The sequence below is a fragment of the Triturus cristatus genome, chromosome 1_2 (assembly GCF_964204655.1).
Source record: "Triturus cristatus chromosome 1_2, aTriCri1.1, whole genome shotgun sequence".
NCBI lineage: Eukaryota > Metazoa > Chordata > Amphibia > Caudata > Salamandridae > Triturus > Triturus cristatus.
In genome coordinates this window covers 780,306,996-780,326,356 of record NC_140580.1, presented here as the reverse complement: position 1 = coordinate 780,326,356, position 19,361 = coordinate 780,306,996, and positions in this window count along the sequence as shown.

The following is a 19,361-nucleotide window of genomic DNA, read 5'->3' as shown; positions in this document are numbered from 1 at the left end:
ATGTTTAAACTCATAATTTTGTACTAAGTTTCTTTAAAAACAATCTTTCAGACCTATTTCTCATTTTCGTGGTTATTTGGGACAATCACACCTTTTCCATGAAGTGAGAAAACATATATGCACACATATTGCAGTATTTTACACACTAGGGGTTTATTACTGTACACTTCAAACTCATGTTTTTCTAGTGGATTTCTAGAACAACCATTTCTAAATCCTAGATTCTGTTTTCGCAGTGAGGCCGGAGATCACGATGACATCGGTAATTGCGATCCCCCTGGACAGGTCATCAAAGCAGAAATCAAAGCTGGAATTCAACAGCCATCACCACATTAGAAAATGATAACTATCTAATTAATTCAAACGATCACAGTACATAACTCACTATATAAATAACTCTATAAAGACATTTATCAATATCTCAATATCTTTATAACAATGTATTCATGATTCATTGATGTATTTTTTGGTATTAGCACCCAGCCCCCCTGACAGCCGCCGACACCCTAGACTCACTGCCCCCGAGTCACACCGGTTGCCTGATCTCCTGGAACCACGTCAATGATGAAGACACGATCAAGACCATGAACACCATCCACTCCAGCTCACCATCAGACACCTTCCCCCAACACATCTTCAACAAAGCGAGCTCCATCATCGCACCCCAACTCCGGAAGATCTTCAACAGCTCATTCGAGACCACCACCTTCCAGTAAAGCTGGAAGCGTGCAGAGATCAACGCCCTACTCCAGAACCCCAAGGCAGACCCAAAGGACCACAAGAACTTCCGGCCCATCTCCCTGCTCCTGTTCTCGGCAAAAGTCATCGAGAAGATCGTCAACAGACAACTGATCCGATTCCTCGAAGAGAACAACACCTTGGACTCATCCCAATCCGGATTCAGCAGCAACCACAGCACCAAAAGCACCCTCATCGCCGCCACAGATGACATCAGGGCCCTGTTGGACAACTGCAAAACCGCGGCCCTCATCCTCCTGGATCTCTCGGCCGCATTCAACACCATCTGCCACCAAAGCCTAAGCACACGCCTCTACAACGCAGGGATCCGCAACAAAACCCTGGACTGGATCACCTCCTTTCTCACTGACAGAACCCAGAGAGTCCGCCTCCCTCCATTCCGTTCCGAAGACACCAAGATCACCTGTGGTATACCCCAAGGATCATCCCTCAACCCGACCCTCTTCAACGTCTATATGACACCGCTCGCCAACATCGTCCGATCACACATCCTCAGCATCATCTCATATGCCGACGACACCCAGCTGATCCTCTCCCTCACCAAAGACCCTGCCACTGCCAAAACCACCTTTCATGAAGGAATAAAGGCCGTTGCCGAATGGATGAAGAGCAATCGCCGGAAATTGAACTCAGAAAAGACGGCGGTCTTCATCCTCGGCTCCACCCCTTCTGCCTGGGACGACACCTGGTGGCCGGCCTCGCTGGGAACTGCGGCGACACCCACCGACTACGCACGCAACCTGGGGCTCATCCTGAACTCATCTCTATAAATGACCCAGCAAGTCAATGCCGTCTCCTCCTCCTGCTTCAACACCCTCCGTATGCTTGGCAAGATCTACAGATGGATCCCCACCGGAACCAGAAGGACAGTCACCCAGGCCCTTGTCACCAGCAGGCTGGACTACGGCAACGCCCTCTATGCGGGAACAACGGCCAAACTCCAGAAGAGACTCCAACGCATGCAAAACGCATCCGTACCCCGCTCCCACCTCCCAGCTGATCCTCCCTCCCTCTCCCACTCATATGGAGGCCGCGCAGCGGTAGAGAGAGCGACCTTTGACCCTGTTCACCAGGCAGGTCGCTCCCCTCACCGCCACGCAGCCCCCTGTGTGACGCTTGCCACTGCCCAAGACCTGACTGCCTGCCGAGTGCTAGTGTCCCCCTTCCATTCTGTTCCCGTGTGAGTGCCTGCCTGCCTTCTATTGTGACTCTTTTGCCTCCTTTGTGCCTCCTTGTGCCCTCCATTTGTGACTTGTTTCTGCCTCCTTGTGCCCCCGCTTGTACCTGTATTTTTGCCCAGTGGTGCTCCCTTCGTCCGTTCCCGTCCCTCGCTGCCCGCTTCCCGCCGCCGCGTCCCGTAGCTCCGCCCCCTTGCACCCTATTGGCCGCCGCGTCCCGTAGCTCCGCCCCCCTCGCACCCTATTGGCCGCCCCGCTCCCACCTCCCAGCTGCTCCTCCCTCCCTCTCCCACTCATATGGAGGCCGCGCAGCGGCTGCGCAGCGGCCGCGCCGAAGGCGCGCCTAAGGCAAGCCCGTCTGCGCCCGTCCGCGCCTGGCCCGCGCCCAGCGCCAGACCCCCTGGCCCCCGCAGATGCCAGCCCACCCGCAAGATCTACAACGCCGCCACTCTCATTGCACTCAACACCGGCCGGAGCCCCGGCTGCTGCAGAGCCACCCCAAGATGCACCCACGGACCCTTCACCTGCCAATCCTGCAAGTTCTCCTGCATCCGGACCCGTACCGCACCCGCCAAGCCAAGCACCAACAGCAACCACCTGAAGCACCTGAAGTGCATTCTGCTCAACACCCGCTCTGTCCACAGGCACGCAGTGGAACTCTGGAACCTGCTCGACGCCACATGCCCAGACATCGCCTTCCTCACGGAAACCTGGATGAACGCCTCCTCAGCACCCGACATCGCCATCCCGGACGGATACAAGATCACCCGGAGGGACCGCGCCAACCAGAATGGAGGAGGCCTCACCATCGTCCACAAGAACACCATCCGCATCACGACCAACTCCGAAGACAGCCTCACAGCCGCCGAACACCTGCACTTCCAGATCCACACCGACCCCAAGACCACCCTCAGAGGCACCCTCATCTACAGACCCCCGGGACCTCGCACACAATTCAGCGAAGACATCGCCGACTTCATCAGCCCGCACGCCTTCCCCTCCGCTGACTACATCCTCCTTGGGGACCTCAACTTCCACCTGGAGAACAACAACGACCGCAACACCACCACCCTGCTGGACAACATCGCCAACCTCGGACTCAAGCAACTGGTGACCACCCCCACCCACTACGCCGGCCACACGCTCGACCCCGTCTTCTCCTCCAGCAAGGACATCACCTTCAGCCACGCCACCGGACTCCACTGGACAGACCACAGCTGCGTCCACTTCAGCTTCAGAAGGACCACGACTCACCACCACCCGCAACTGGTCCCCCGCAGAAGCTGGAACAAGATCACTGCCGACCAGCTCACCACATCCCTGAGCCAGAACCCCCCCACCAGATCAGCGAACCCCAACCAAGCTGCCAACAACCTCACGAAATGGATCAGCAACTGCGCAGACTACCTCGCTCCACTGAAGACCCCCCCCCGACAGACCCGGCACCAAGAAAGCATCTTGGTTTACCGACGAACTCAAGAGCTCCAAGAAGAACTGCCGGGCCCTCGAGAAAGCCTGGCGCAGAGACCCAACTACAGACAACATGACCACCCTCAAGATCGCCACTCGAAGACATCGCCAGCTGATCCACGCCACCAAGAAATCCGCATTCAAGGAACGACTGGACAACAACACCCGCAATAGCAAGGAACTCTTCAACATCGTCAAAGAGCTCTCGAACCCCAGCGCCGGAAACAACGACATCATGCCCTCGCAAGACCTCTGCAACTCGCTCGCCTCGTTCTTCCACAGCAAGATCGCAGACATACACAACAGTTTCAGCACACAGCCATCACACCCTACGACCGAAACAACACCCCCCACCACCACCCTCCGCGCCTGGACCCCAGTCAACACTGAAGACACCATCCGCACGATGAACTCCATCCACTCAGGATCTCCAACCGACCCCTGCCCTCACCACGTCTTCAACAAGGCCGACTCCGTCATCGCACCCCACCTGCAGGACATCATCAACGCCTCCTTCGACACCGCCACCTTCCCAGAGAGCTGGAAGCACGCCGAACTCAGCGCCCTACTGAAGAAACCATCAGCGGACCCCACCGACCTCAAAAACTACCGCCCCATCTCGCTCCTTCCTTTTCCGGCCAAAGTCATTAAGAAAACCGTCAACAGACAACTGGCCGCCTTCCTCGAGACGAACGGATCCCTCGACCACTCGCAGTCCGGCTTCCGGGCCAATCACAGCACCGAGACTGCCCTCATCGCAGCCACCGACGACATCCGAGCTTTGCTCGACAACGGGGAAACAACGGCCCTCATCCTCCTGGACCTCTCCGCGGCGTTCGACACGGTCTGCCACCGCACCCTAGTGCAGCGCCTCAACAACATCGGTATCCAGGAGAAGGCACTGGAATGGATCATCTCCTTCCTCGCCGGAAGAACACAGAGAGTCCGCCTACCCCCGTTCAGATCCGAGGCCACCGAAGTCATCTGCGGCGTACCACAAGGATCATCACTCAGCCCCACCCTCTTCAACGTCTACATGAGCCCCCTCGCAGCCATCGCACGCCAACACAACCTCAACATCATCTCCTACGCCGATGACACCCAGCTGATCCTCTCCCTCACCAACGACCCTGCCACCGCCAGAACCAACCTACACGAAGGGATGAAAGACGTAGCCGAGTGGATGACGAACAGCCGCCTGAAACTGAACTCAGATAAGACGGAAGTCCTCATCCTGGGATCATCACCCTCCGCCTGGGACGACTCCTAGTGGCCCCCTACCCTTGGCAGCGCACCCAAACCAACAGACCACGCACGCAACCTGGGCTTCGTCCTGGACTCCTCCCTCTCCATGACCAGACAAGTCAACGCCGTCTCCGTATCATGCTTCAACATCCTACGCATGCTACGTAAGATCTTCCGGTGGATTCCCACCGAAACCAGGAAGACGGTCACCCAGGCCCTCGTCACCAGCCGACTGAACTACGGCAACTCCCTCTATGCCGGAACCACAGCCATACTCCAGAAACGACTCCAGCGCATCCAGAACGCCTCAGCACGCCTCATCCTGGACATTCCCCGACACAGCCACATCTCCGTACACCTGAGAAACCTGCACTGGCTCCCCGTCAGCAAGAGAATCACGTTCTGACTCCTCACCCACGCACACAAAGCTCTCCACAACCAAGGCCCAAGATACCTCAACGACCGCTTGACCTTCTACACTCCCACCTGCCAGCTTCGATCAACCAGCCACGCCCTCGCCGCCGTCCCCCGCATCCGAAGAGCCACAACAGGAGGAAGATCCTTCTCCTACCTGGCTGTCAAGACGTGGAACTCCCTCCCCATCCACCTCCGCCTGACCCAAGACCACCTCTCCTTCAGGAAGCAACTCAAGACCTGGCTGTTCGAGCAGTAGCGGACCCCCCTCCCCCAAGCGCCTTGAGACCCTCCGGGTGAGTAGCGCGCTATACAAATGCTTGATTGATTGATTGTTCCTCGACATCCCCCCACCACAGCCATATCACTGCCCACCTGAGGGACCTGCACTGGCTCCCCGTCAACAAGAGGATCACCTTCAAGCTCCTCACCCACGCTCACAAAGCACTCCACAACGCCAGACCAGCATACCTCAACAAGCGACTCACCTTCTACACCCCCAACCGCCAGTTCCGCTCCGCTGACCTCGCCTTCGCCACCGTCCGACGCATCCACCGAATGACCACCGGCGGCAAATTCTTCTCCCACTTCGCTGCCAAGACATGGAACACCCTACCCATCCACCTGTGACCGACCCAGGACCTGCTGACCTTCAGGAGACTTCTCAAGACCTGGCTGTTCGAACGGTAGCAGCTCCCCCTCCCCTCAGCGCCTTGAGACTCTCACGGGTGAGTAGGGCGCTCTTGATTGCAAAACCACCACAAAATATTTGCGGCCAGATATATCACTATAATTTTAAACATACATTTCTCAACAACTACTCAATGGATTGACACCAAAGAAGCAAAAGGCACTTCCTTGAACCAACATCTACCTCCCTTCTAAATTTGGTGTAAGTCTGTTCAGCGGTTCGGGCTATACTTGTGGCTAAAGGTTCCTATGGGAATTAACATTACCAACGCAACCTTATTTGGCACCATAAATCTCTGTCCCCACTCCATGGATCACGCCAAAACTTTCCATAACAATTGTATCTACTGTGACACTTTTTGGTAAAATTCCATGTAGATTGTTCAAACGACGCCAAAGTTATAGCCAAGTCAAAAAATGGTTTTCCTATGAAAACTAGGTCCTAACTATAACTATCTACTGGCGCCCACCAGTAGACATGTATATATATATATATATATATATATATATTTCTCCAAGCGTTTCTTTGTCATGGACATAAAACGTGGCGCACACACTTCGATAATCTTTTCAAATTCTTTATTCCGCTCCAAGGGCAGACAAACGCGTTTCGGCCATGCTGGCCTTTGTCAAAAAAAAAAAATATATATATATATATATATATATATATATATATATATATATATATATATATATATAATTCACTGAAAAAAACATAGGTTTCAGAGATGTTATAGTTAGAAATTAGCATTTAAAAAACCTTAGCATTCACAGAAAAAAAACATAGGTTTCAGGGGTGTTATAGTTAGCTGGCCATTTCACTTGTACAAAACCATAGAAATTCCTCTGTTATAGTTAGTTCTGCTCACTATAACTCGCGCGCCCGCAATGCCCTGCTGATGATGTCACATATTGCATCATTCATGACATGGTCAGTGACATCACTGATGACATCACTGATGACATCTCAAATGACATCACTGATGACATCATCCACTGAATGTGGTTTAGTTTGAATTTTAAATATGTATTATATATATACTAATCTGTATTGAAGATTGAGTGGCTATATAACTGTCTGGATGGAGGATTTAGTAGTTGTCTGACTGTCTGTTTAAGTGAGTAATTAAAAGTGTCTCACTTAATACATGGATTAGTAACTAAACTATGTGAATGTGTGCATCACTGTCTCTGTTGTTGTCTAACATGCTGCATCAGTTGGTCACTAACTACATGAGTGTGTATATTAGATATTGATTAGTTGGGTGAGTATTTGTATGGGACACTGAGTATGTGTGTGGTTGGATGGGGTGTGTGTAACTCTATGCATAAGTGTATGAATGGTTGATTGACTAGGTGTGTAGGTTTAAGAGCGCATGTGAAAACAGTTGTTTGGGTGACTGAGTGTATTTATTTGTGTGTTGGTGAGCCAATATATGTTTTAGTTGTACATCTTCAACAAAGTAAAAAACATAAAAGGCATTGTATGTGAGAGTTGGAGTATATAAATAAGTATGTGTAAGAGTCAGTGATTGTGAGAGTAACTATATGAATGAGTGTATAATTGTAATGGTGATATTTTAACATATTAACTATGAGTTACTATGTGTTTGAATAAATGAGGTGTTGTTGGATAATTGTGTAAGTGAGTAAATGTAAGTGTGATTAATTTTTTTCATGAGTGCGTAGGATGACTGCATAAACGACTAAAATGACTGCCAGTGAGTCAATGTCTACATATGTGTATAAGTGTATTTGATAGTGTTCTATTAATTAGTGACTGCATGTATAAATGATTCTGTTGTTGAATGAGGAGTTGTGTGTGTAGACTTAGGAATCAGTGAGTGGGTATGTAGTAACTGGTATTGGTGTGTCAATGGTTTCAAATATGGTACTCTGTATTTTACAGTGAGTGATGAAAGGTTATACTAGTGTAAGATGAGGTGTATCAGATTGTCACATGGATGATGTCATTAGTGATGTCATCAGTGATGTCATTTGAGATGTCATCAGTGATGTCATCAGTGATGTCACTGACCATGTCATGAATGATGCAATATGTGACATCATTAGCAGTGCATTGTGGGCGCATGAGTTATAGTTAGCAGAACTAACTATAACGGAGGAATTTCTATGGTTTTGTATGAGTGAAATGGCCAGCTAACTATAACACCCTGAAACCTATGTTTTTTTCTGTGAATTTCTGAGGTTTTTTAAATGCTAATTTCTAACTATAACGTCTCTGAAACATATGGTTTTTTCAGTGAATTTCAAAGCTTTTTTAAATGCTAATTTCTAACTATAACGTCTCTGAAACCTATTGATTTTTTCAGTGAATTTCAAAGGATTTTTAAATGCTAATTTTTAAGTGTGATATTAGTTATACCTATTTTTTGTACTGATTTTCTACAGTTTTTTATCTGTTTATTTATAAATATTTTATTCATTAAATAACATATATTTTTCTGAAAATTGCACTTTTTTTTTTTAAACATTCAAACTGAAATATTGATTAATTTTTTTGTTTCCATTTTTTATTTTAATATATCTATATTATTTTCTATTTTTAAAAAAATGTCCAATTTTTTTTCGGAATCGCGCACTGAAAGCGTACACTTCACGGTGCGGTGGCGGGTCACACGTGACGTCATATACATGCTGGGGCGCACTGAGTGCGCGACTCCCGCAAAAACCTTTTATGTTCCAAAATGATATGTATGTGTCTTTAATATACATATTAGGGCAAGAGATTATCTGAGATATTCATAAAAATAATATATTTGTACTTATAATAAACTTATATTATTTTTAAATATATTTTCCCGAAGTCGGGTGCGTGCATCGTGAGCGCAGAGTACCAGGTCAGCAGAGCTGCTCTAGAGCCTAAGAAGCAGGTCAGCAGAGCTGCTCTGGAACCAGAGACCCAGGTCAGCAGAGCTGCTGTAGAGCCAGAGAAACCAGGTCAGCAGAGCTGCTTTAGAGGGAGAGAACCAGGTCAGCAGAACTGTTTAGAGCCAGAGAACCAGGTCAGCAGAGCTGCTCTAGAGCCAGAGAACCAGGTCAGCAGAGCTGCTTTAGAGCCATAGAACCAGGTCAGCAGAGCTGCTCTAGAGCCTAAGAACCAGGTCAGCAGAGCTGCTCTAGAACCAGAGACCCAGGTCAGCAGAGCTGCTCTAGAGCCAAAGACCCAGGTCAGCAGAGCTGCTCTAGAGGCCGAGAAGCAGGTCAGCAGAGTTGCTGTAGAGCCAGAGAAACCAGGTCAGCAGAGCTGCTTTAGAGGGAGAGAACCAGGTCAGCAGAACTGCTTTAGAGCCAGAGAACCAGGTCAGCAGAGCTGCTCTAGAGCCAGAGAACCAGGTCAGCGAAGCTGCTTTAGAGCCATAGAACCAGGTCAGCGGAGCTGCTCTAGAGGCACAGAACCAGGTCAGCAGAACTGTTTTAGAGCCAGAGAACCAGATCAGCAGAGCTCTTTAGAGGGAGAGAACCAGGTCAGCAGATCTGCTTTAGAGCCAGAGAACCAGGTCAGCAGAGCGGCTCTAGAGCCAGAGAACCAGGTCAGCAGAGCTACTTTAGAGCCAGAGAACCAGGTCAGCAGAGCTGCTCTAGAGGTAGAGAATGAGGTCAGCAGAGCTGCTGTAGAGCCAGAGAAACCAGGTCAGTAGAGCTGCTTTAGAGCGAGAGAACCAGGTCAGAAGAGTTGCTTTAGAGGGAGAGAACCAGGTCAGCAGAGCTGCTTTAGAGGAAGGGACCAGGTCAGCAGAGCTGCTCTAGAGCCAGAGAACGAGGTCAGCAGAACTCCTTTAGAGCCATAGAACCGGGTCAGCAAAGCTGCTTTAGAGCCAGAGAACCAGGTCAGCAGAGCTGTTGTAGAGCCAGAGAACCAGGTCAGCAGAGCTGCTGTAGAGCCAGAGAAACCAGGTCAGTAGAGCTGCTTTAGAGGGAGAGAACCAGGTCAGCAGAGCTGCTCTAGAGGGAGAGAACCAGGTCAGCAGAGCTGCTCTAGAGCCAGAGAACCATGTCAGCAGAACTACTTTAGAGCCATAGAACCGGGTCAGCAGAGCTGCTTTAGAGCCAGAGAACCAGGTCAACAGAGCTGTTGTAGAGCCAGAGAACCAGATCAGCAGAGCTGCTCTGTAGCCTAAGAACTAGGTCAGCAGAGCAGCTCTAGAGTCAGAGAACCAGGTCAGCAGACCTGCTGCAGAGCCAGAGAAACCAGGTTAGCAGAGCTGCTTTAGAGGGAGAGAACCAGGTCAGCAGAGCTGCTTTAGAGCCAGAGAACCAGGTCAGCAGAGCTGCTTTAGAGCCAGAGAACCAGGTCAGCAGAGCTGCTCTAGCTGACACTGACTGACTGATTGACACTGATTGACTGACACTGACACTGACTGACACTGATTGACTGACACTGACTGACTGACACTGATTGACTGACACTGACTGACTGACACTGACTGACTGGCACTGACTGACTGACACTGACTGACACTGATTGATTGACACTGATTGACTGACACTGACTGAATGACTGACACTGACTGACTGACACTGACTGACACTGACTGACACTGACTGACTGACACTGACTGACACAGACTTACACTGACTCACTACTCTCTACTACTCACTCTCTACTACTCTCTACCACTCTCTCTCTACTACTCACTCTCTACTACTCACTCTCTACTATTCTCTACTGCTCACTCTCTACTACTCTACTACTCTCTACTACTCACTCTCTACTACTCACTCTCTACTACTCTCTACTACTCACTCTACTACTACTCTACTACTCGCTCTCTACTACTCTCTCTCTACTACTCATTCTCTACTACTCACTCTCTACTACTCACTCACTACTATTCACTCCCTACTACTCACTCTCTACTACTCACTCTCTACTACTCGCTCGATACTACTCTCTACTACTCACGCTCTACTACCCTCTGCTACTCACTCTCTACTACTCACTCTATACTACTCTCTCTACTACTCATTCTCTACTACTCACTCTCTACTACTATACTACTCTCTCTAGTACTCACTCTCTACTACTCTCTACTACTCACTCTACTATTCTCTACTTCTCTCTACCACTCACTCGCTACTACTCTACTACTCTCTCTACTACTCTCTCTCTACTACTCACTCTCAACTACTCACTCTACTATTCTCTACTACTCACTTTCTACTACTCACTCTCTACTACTCACTCTCCACTACTCACTCTCTACTACTCACTCTCAACTACCTGCTCTCAACTACTCTCTACTACTCACTCTACTACTCACTCTCTACTACTCTACTACTCTTTCTACTTCTCACTCTCTACTACTCTACTACTCACTCTCTACTACTCTCTACTACTCACTCTCTACTGCACACTCTCTACTACTTGCTCTCTACTACACGCTCTCTACTACTCTCTACTACTCACTCTACTACTCACTCTCTACTACTCTCTACTACTAACTCTCTACTATTCCACTACTCTTTACTACTCACTCTCTACTACTCACTCTCTACTACTCTACTACTCTCTACTACTCTCTCTCTGCTACTCACTCTCTACTGCTCACTCTCTACTACTCTCTACTTCTCACTCTCTACTACTCTCTACTACTCACTCTCTACTACTCTCTCTACTATTCTCTACTACTCACTCTCTACTACTCACTCTACTACTCACTCTCTACTACTCACTCTCTACTACTCTCTCTCTACTACTCTCTACTACTCACTCTACTACTCACTCTATACCACTCTCTACTACTCACTCTCTACTACTCTCTACTACTCTCTACTACTCACTCTCTACTACTCACTCTACTACTCTCTACTACTCACTCTCTGCTACTCTCTCTACTACTCTCTACTACTCTCTACTACTCACTCTCTTCTCTCTACCCCTCTACCTCTCTCTACCTCTCTCTCTACTACTCTCTACCTCGCTACTCCTCTACCTCTCTACACCTCTACCTCTCTACCTCTAACTCTCTACCGCTACCTCTCTACCTCTACACCTCTACCTCTACACCTCTACCTCTCTCGACACGCACACATATGCAAATATATATATGCATATATATGCATATTCATTTATATATGTTTCACAAAATGCCCCTAAGGAGCCGGCACACCCAGGACTGCTCCTCTTCATATATGGCTTAACAGATAGCTCCCCATATTTTAGCCGACGCGTTTCGGATTCAGAAACCCTTCTTCTCAGGCAGTTCAGGAATGACGGCAAACAACGCACATACTTGTGTAATCCCTCTTTTATTTCCAATAAGCATGTAAATCACCCCCAAAGCATTCTGGGACCAGTAGTGCTGAGTCTTTATCGCCAAAGTGCGCCATCAGGTATTTCCTTTTTCCTTTCATAAAACAATCACTGGGGTTCTGTAAGTCTTTAAATATCAATCAGGAGGGCATCTTCCGTTTCACTCAAACTGTCGCAATCAAGACAGCAAGCGAACCCACGGTGCTGCGGCGGTGGGATTCCCAGCAGTAAAACCGCATAGAACTCATTGTACCGTGAGCCAATCCATCTAAAGGCGCACGGACCCCCGCAGACTCAGTGGAGGTGCCAGGCCGTGACCAAGGGCTGGTCACTTAAATGTTTCACAAAATGCCCCTAAGGAGCCGGCACACCCAGGACTGCTCCTCTTCATATATGGCTTAACAGATTCATAAAAATAATATATTCATTTATATATATGTATGTGTATATGTGTATGTGTATATATTCATACATCTATAAACATATATATAATCTGCATATCTATGTAAATACAAATATAAATGCATGCATACATATACATATGCATACATATGCATGTTATGTACATGAAAGTTTGAAAAACACTAATACAAGCAAAGCTAAAAAGCCACCTAATTACAAACAGAATTGCTTTAACTTAAACGAGGGCGAGACCTATTGCATTTTCAATGCTTGTTTACTTTGGTTCCATCAAGAAGGCATTCAGGTGTGTCACACGTTTGCCATAAATTCTGAATGTTGGCACTCTAGTTTCTCATTAGATCACTGTAGTAAAGCTACTGCTCACCAGGGAAGTCTGCTGCTGGTATTCAAAGTGCATGTTTCAGTCTGCATGTCCGAATTTTTCAATGAAATACAAGAGGATTTGAGAAGTCAAAATGTGCCCTAATTTTTCTTTCTGCAGCACTAATCATAATTTCTATGGCTAAATGAACCCCCTCATTTTGTTCCTTTGCAAATTAAATGTTTTAAGTGTTACCACTTTATTCCAATCAAGATGGCTTCAGGTGTGCCATACTTTTGTCATAAGTAAGACTGTTAGCACTCTAGTTTTTCTTTAGAACACTCTGGGACATTCTGTCATTGGGCTATACTTGGGCTACATCTGGGTGATATTTGTGCTACATTTGGGCTCTTTTGTCTCTGGTGGCCATCTTGGGAGACTTATTTGTTATGAAGTTTCCTAATTTCCTTATTTACTACAGTCTCCTCAGTAGGAAATACTTTCAGTTTTTTACTTTGATTCCATCAATGTTAGCACTCTAGTTGCTCATTAGATCACTGTAGTAAAGCTACTGCTCACCAGGGATGTCTGCTGCTGGTATTGAAAGTGCATGTTTCAGTCTGCATGTCAGAATTTTTTAATGAAATAGAAGAGGATTTGAGAAGTCACTAAAAATGTGCCCTATTTTTCTTTCTGCAGCACTAATCATACTTTCTATGGCAAAATGAACCATCTCATTTTGTTCCTTTTTAAAATAAATGTTTTAAGAGTTACCACTTCCAATCAAGATGGCTTCAGGTGTGCCATACGATTGTCATAAGTAGGACTGTTAGCGCTCTAGTTGTTCTTTAGAACAATCTGGGAAGCTGCAGTAAAACACAAAGGAATCAACTGACAGTCTCTGCCCTTTTTGGATGTACATGTTTTACTGAGAATGTCAGACTTCATTCTCACATGACTGAGAAAGATAATGTGAATTTACAGAAAATATGCTCTCAATTTAGCTTATAGATCACCTTCCAAACCTCTGTGGGAAAAGCATGAGAAAATAAGTTTTCTCTCAAACATGATTCATGATATCCCAGCAGAAGGCTTTTTTACATGGTAAAATCACCTTAGAACACACCACAATTTCTAAAGTGAGTATGGTACCATCAACAAATGATTTATAATGTAACTAAAGTCTTAAAACCTTCTATTAACTGCAATGTTTTTTAATGAGGTGCTAGTATGTATATTGGTCCCAAGATGGCTGCCAACACTTCTTGGATGAAGTGCTGACAGCCAATCAGATCTCAAAATGAGATGTGTCGTTAAGCTCCGCCCAGATACATCTATGATTTTACTTTTGATTTTCTCAGCAACTACTGAACTGATTTACACCATTTAACCAAAAGGCATGAGTGTGAACCAAGGGCTACCTCTTTGCCAAATTTCGTGTAATTCCGTTCAGCAGTTCGGGCTGCAGCTGCGATAAACGGTTCCTAAGGAAAATTGCATGGGGAAAACACGTTTTGGGACCCCCCTTTTTTCTCGGCCCCGCTTGACGAATCACCCCGAGACTTTCAGGATAGGAGCGGACTGGAGCGCCCCACCAGTTTTGAAAATTTTGCGAAGATTTGTCAACCGGCACCAAAGTTATTCCAAATAGAATGTTGCGGATTTCGTATGGATAATAGGTCCTAACTATAACTACCTACTGGCGACCGCCAGTAGGTAATATATATCTATATTCATTGAAAAAACCATAGGTTTCATGCACGTTATAGTTAGGAATTGGCATTTAAAAAACCTTTGAAATTCACTGAAAAAACCAAAGGTTTCAGGGGCGTTATAGTTAGGAATTGGCATTTAAAAAACCTTAGAAATTCACTGACAAAAACATAGGTTTCAGGGGTGTTATAGTTAGCTGGACATTTCCCTCGTACAAAACCCTAGAAATTCCCCTGTTATAGTTAGTTCAGCTAACTATAACTCGCGCCCCCGCAATGCACTGCTGATGACGTCACATATTACATCACTCATGACATGGTCAGTGACATCACTGATGACATCTCAAATGACATCACTGATGACATCATCCAGTGCGTATGTGTTTCTGTACAGTTTTAATATGTTTAATATATATAGGGAAAGGTCTGTTAAAGAATGAGTGGGTGTACAAGTGTATGAATGGATGATTTTGTAGGTGTGTAACTGACTCTATAGGTGAGTCATTAAATGTATCTTACTGCAGACTAGTGACTAAACTGTGTGAATGTCTGTATGTGTCTGTGTGTAGGTGTATAAGTGGCTGCATGGTTTTATGAATAGCTATATGAGTGTCTATATGGGTTATTGATTGGTTGTCTGAGTATCTGTATGGGTGCCTGAGTGTTTGTGTGGGTAGGGTGTGTGTGACTCTATGCATATATGTGTGAGTGGGTGATTCTATGGGTGCATGGTTTTAAGAGTGCATCTGTGATGAACTGTATGGTTGAGTGAGTGTATGTATGGGTGTGTTAGGGATTAAATGTATATCTCAGTGGTACATTTGTGACTAACTACATATGTGAAAAGCAATATATATGCGTGTAAGAGTATATAAGTGGGTATATGTGAGAGTGTGTGATTGTGAGAGTGGCTGTATGGATGAGTGTGTGCTTGTATCAATGTTTGTATAAGAGCGTAAGAATGTGGTACTATTTTTATGAGTAAGTGAACTTGAGTGTGTATAACTGCATAGGTGAGTAAATGGGAGTGTAATTAATTATTTGCATGACTGACTCTATGGATGATTGGTGGTGTGTAAGTGTCTATGTAGGTGTATAAATGCATATGATAGTCTTGTACGGAGTGACTGTAAGTATGAGTGACTGTACAGGTGAATGAGTGGGGGTGTATGTAGACCTAAGAGTTAATAAGTGGGTATGTAGTTATTGGTATTGGAGTATCTATGGTTTTGAGAATGGACGTCTGAAATTTTGGGTTGGTGTATCAACGGTTAAATTAGGGTGTGAGAAGATGCAGTAATTTATCACATGGATGACGTCATCAGTGATGTCATCAGTGATGTCATTTGAGATGTCATCAGTGATGTCATCAGTGATGTCACTGACCATGTAATGAGTGATGTAATATGTGACGTCATCAGCAGTGCATTGCGGGCGCGTGAGTTATAGTTAGCTGAACTAACTATTACAGAGGAATTTCTAGGGTTTTGTACGAGGGAAATGTCCAGCTAACTATAACACCCCTGAAACCTATGGTTTTTTCAGTGAATTTCTAAGGTTTTTTAAATGCCAATTCCTAACTGTAATGCCCCTGAAACCTTTGGTTTTTTCAGTGAATTTCAAAGGTTTTTTAAATGCCAATTCCTAACTATAACGTGCATGAAACCTATGTTTTTTTCAGTGAATTTCAAAGGTTTTTTAAATGCTAATTCCTATCTATAACTTATCTCTGAAGATATCATGTTTAATGATTTTGATTGGATTTGTATATTTTTCAAATTCAGTGTGTCAATTTCATTAATTACATTTTTTTAAAAATACTTTTTGATCACCTTTTTTTAAACTTATTTTTTCAATTAATTCTTTTTAAAATGAAAAAATATTATTTGAACTTAATGGGTTTTTCAAACATATTTTTTATATTTTTCAAAATATTTTTTTAACTATATGTGCAAAACTTTATTTTATATATTTTTTTCAATGTTTTTGGATCCGCGCACCCTAAGCACACCGTTCCTGAACCCTACGTGATAGCATCCGCGCATGGTATGCATTGGGTACGTGTTTAGTGCGTGATCGCAATGCGACCGGTACACGACTCCCAGCGAATACGTGACAAGTTCGATGTACGTAACGCGACGTTTACGCGCTTCCACCATGCATCATCTGCGTCTATGACGCGGTAGGTGGGCGAATCCCGCAAAATATTTAACATTTTAAAAAACATATAAGTATCTATTTCATGTGAATATTAATTGAAGACAAACTCTAAACTAGTCTTAAAACTAATATATTTTTACATCTAATCCTATAATTTTTTTTAATTCAATTTCGCGGATGCGCGCTGGGTGCGTGCTGGGTAAGCGCAGGGTGCGCGGATCCCATGTTACCTGCAAAAAAAGAGATTTGATTGGTTCATTACACTTCCTCTTCTAACTATTGAAAGACCCCACCTATTTCAATCATTCTTCTTTTACCTTCTTTATAGCACCATCTCTTTGGAGAGAAGAAGATTTTTTAGACTAAGTTTACACTTAGCTCTAACTTTTTTCAACCAAAAATGGCTTCAGGGCAGCAGGCATCACCTGCATCACCTCATACTTCTGAGGATGAATTTTTGGCAGAGGCACCACCCAAAAAACGTTTTTCTTCAGTGGTGTGGAAATTTTTTACTTTTCCCGAGGGGCAGAATAAGACCAATGCCACCTTGGTCACTTGCAAGATTTGCAAAAGAGTCCTGTCGCGAGGGGATCCTAACAAGACATACTCTTGCGGCACGGCAAGTATGATGAAGCACATGAGGACCCTTCATCCAAACAATCTTGCACGAGAAGAGTGCCGACGGATGAGAAACACTCCTGCTCCTGCGCCATCCACCTCCTATCAGCTGAGCACATCAAGAGTGCATCCATCAGCCCAAACCTTGGACATCCGTCCTCAATTTCAATATTTAAAAGTGCTCTGTACTAAGTGCAATGCTACTTTGTGCTATGGTGAGCAGTCGATCGATCTGATCTGCCGCCGCCAAGAAAGTCACATTTGCTATTTTATTTATTTTATTTTTTTTTGTTCCCTGAAGTTCATTGTTTGGTTTCTCCTGTTTTTTTTGTTTTTTTACCACAAAACCCCCAAAAATTAAAAATTGTTCAGAAAACCCCCAAAAAATTATAAAAGAAGAAAGAAGAAAAAAAAAAGTTCTTGTAAGAACTAACTTTCCTGGTTTAAAAAAAGAGCTAAATTTCTTTGTTAGTGTAAGTTTAGATGAATGTATGTGTAGTACGTAATTGACTGAATGAATGCATTAGTAGGGTATGGTGAATGTATAAGTGCAGAAGTATGAGGAAGTGCTGAAGCATCACACAGTAACCTCTTTAACTGCAGTGTGCTGTAGTACTTCCGAAGCACAGGGATGCAACATATGCACATAAATATGTTGCAAATCTATGCTTCTGTCTGCACGGCTGCTTAAACTGCAGCCATGTGGTGACACAGGCACCCTTGCACCATAGTGCAAGGATATCTGTGTCATGTGCTGTTTGTTTTTGTGCAGGAAGACACACCTTCCTGCACAAAAACAATCAGTAAAGGCATGTTTCTCCTTCAATGTATGCTGAGCATTGTAGCATGCATTGAAGATATAAAAATGTGGAAAAATGAAAACAATTCTCCTTGTTGTGCTTTCCTACACCAATTTTAGAATGGTGCAGCATTCACACACATATCGAGATTCATGATTTCTGACAAATCTAGACATGTGTCTTGTTCTATGAGTATTCAGTGCAATCATGCACAACAACACTTATAGAACACCCTTTCAAAACAAAGTGGTCTGCATGATGAGGTTGTATTTACATGGAGTATAAAAAGTACACAGGGTGCCTTTTCCTCTCTTTGTAAGTATGAAAGAGTGTCTTGTGCAATAACTATGTTACAAAAAGTGACATATTTCCGTTTTTAAAATTCCTTGCGAATGATAAAAGGTAAGCACAGAGTTTTGTCTGCAAAGATGTTCAAAGAAGAATGATTGAAATAATTGCGGTCCTTCAATAGCTAAAATAGGAAATATTATGAACCCCTCAAATCTCTTTTTTTTCAGGTCACATGATATCTGACTATGGTCAGATTTCAAAACTACATAGGTATGAACAGAGGGTTTTTAGAAACATGTTTCCACTTTGTATTTTTTTGCAGACCTCCTCATTCAGCATATTGAGACTTAGTTAAACTTACCTTCACAGTAATAGGAATAAAAAATGGTACACATTTTTTTCACATTTTCATTCCAATCTAAATTCTTGAAAATTGCTTATTTTAAAACTTGGATCTGTGAAAGAAAAGGAAAAAAAATTATAACATGTAATAATAATTTTTTTACAACACAGCATAATTTCCACAAAGTAATTTGTTCGCCTTTTTCGCTGTTCTCAGAATATATTGAATTTCACTAGAAATAGTGATTTCAATGGTATTCATCACTTAACAGCGGGCAAAAAAAAAACAATCAGAAAGATTGTTAAAAAAACAACAACATACTATTCTCAGTAAAATACCAGAAAATACAAATCATACATATATGAAATACTTACAGATTACAACATTTTATAACTTTAACTTATAAAAACTGTAAATGTTGCCGCATTAAAATAATCACCAAATAAATGACCACCAAAAAGTCCATAATTCAAAAACATACGTTTCCTTGAGGCCAAATGGTATTTTTGCACTTCTTCTTTATGTAAATTGTCCAATGGTAGTCCTATTAAATTATAATAATAAATTCCTCAGAGAGTGAATTATCTTCCTAAAACTTTGGCTTTAAAAATATTAGGTAGGAATTTGGTAATTTACTAGGCAAACGTTGTTTGAAAACCAACCGGGCATCATTACAAAGT